The 1,914-nt window shown below is 35.5% G+C and overlaps 1 non-coding gene across 1 annotated transcript; it reads left to right on the plus strand.

Moving 5' to 3' along the window:
- On the plus strand, window positions 1-107 carry LOC133781039 (small nucleolar RNA R71). Its single transcript, XR_009869837.1, has one exon. It is a non-coding gene; the product is annotated as a small nucleolar RNA R71 (small nucleolar RNA).
- The last annotated feature ends 1,807 nt before the right edge of the window (window positions 108-1,914 follow it).

Below are 1,914 nucleotides of genomic sequence, written 5' to 3' on the forward strand. Positions count from 1 at the left end.
ATCCCATGATGCAGGCACTTCCATATCAGATCTTTAAATCTCTCCCACGCCTCATATAAAGATTCATTATCCAGCTGGTAGAAATTGTTGATCTCCCTCCTCAGCTTAGCTTCCTTGGCTAGAGGAAAGAACTTGGAGAGAAACTTCAGTGCAAGATCATTCCATGTATTGATTGAGTTAGGTGGCAAAGATACCAACCAACTCTTGGCTCGCTCCCTCAGAGAAAATGGAAATAGTCTAAGTCTAATTGCATCATCACTAACTCCATTCATCTTGAATGTTTTACAGAGCTCAACAAAGTTAGCAAGATGCATGTTTGGGTCTTCAGTTGGTATCCCCCCAAACTGGATAGTGGATTGAACCATTTACAGAATGGAAGGTTTTATCTCAAAATTGTTGGCATCTACAGCGAGTGGTCTGATGCAAGACTGAACCCCTGTAATGGTGGGCAATACATAATCCCTCAAGCTTCTGGCTGGTTGATTCTATCCATTAGCTTGGTCTTCAACAACACCCCCATTATTACCATTTATCGGATCCGCCATCTCTACTTCAACCCTTCTTTCACTTTTAGATCTTCTTTCCAATCTCTTGCTCTTTCTGTTTAGTCTACAGGTCTTCTCTATTTCAGGATCAACATGCACTCTTGCAGCAGGTCTTAGACGTCGCATAAACTACCTGTACCTGATATGAGAAAAAATTAGACAATGACAGAATTAGTGAAATTGAAAAGAAATACCAAATTAGAATAAAATTCAATTATTTCAATATTAGCTAATGCAGTCCCCGGCAACGGCGCCAAAAACTTGTTGAGAAAATTCAACACACAAGTATATGTATCATTTTCCAAGTAATAACTCACGTGAGTGAGATCGTTCCCACAAGTACTATAGCAAATTACCAAATAAATTGAATCTATAGTTCTATTTGGCAAAAAAAAATTTGTTTTGAGACTAATTTAATTAAGTAGAGAAATAAAACTAGACAAATAACAATATTCAATCAAGTGATGAAAATTAGGGGAAAATAATTCAATTGCTTCAATTATCTAATTCAATAATGCAAAATAATTTTCCTTCTTCTTCTTATGTGATGGCTGATTATAAAATTACCAATATTCCTATTAAGACATAAAGGTACTAAATTTCAAGGTAAAATAATGCATTTTTGAGATAAATTACACAATCAATCAGCATTAAGCAATAATCTAAAGCCACATAAGCTACACAAATACTTTCGTTTTGCATCAAAACCTATGTTTATTCAATTAGAGCATTCCTAATATTCACTTTTCAGATTTCATATTAGAATCATAAATCATGTAAAATATGGCCAATCTAAAACATGTATTGAGCACAAATATGAATAAATCACATATCAATAGAAGAAAGGAAAATATCAAAATTGCATTAATCCATAGATATTCTCAAACAATCTCCATTAAAATCCTTAAATTGGAGTTTATTTCATAATCTCCATTAACATGTTATTATCTGATTCACAAAAAAAAAAAAATCAAAACAGAAAAATAAAGAGAGAAGAGAATAAACTTGTTGGGATTGTCACGATCCGCCAACGCTTGCTCTCATATTTTTTTTTTCTCCTTTTTCTAGGTTTAGAGTAGTTTGAATATCTCCAAAATCGCAACTCCCTCTCATTAAAACGAAGACCTAATTCTATTTTTCTCCCAAAATGACGAAATTTGCCTTAAAATTCTGACACGTACGGACATCAGCACCGCGACGCCAATTCTTGCATCGTGGCGCTACTCTGAAATTGAGATGTCTCGGTTTTCTGGAAAATGGGCTCGCCGCGGCTCAAATGCACCCTAGTGTCGCGACGCTAAAATTTGCGCTGCGACCCTAATTCAATTTGGAACATTAGCTCCCAATCTGTGATCGTTCCTCACCGCGG

The sequence above is a fragment of the Humulus lupulus genome, chromosome 5 (genome assembly GCF_963169125.1).
Source record: "Humulus lupulus chromosome 5, drHumLupu1.1, whole genome shotgun sequence".
Lineage (NCBI taxonomy): Eukaryota > Viridiplantae > Streptophyta > Magnoliopsida > Rosales > Cannabaceae > Humulus > Humulus lupulus.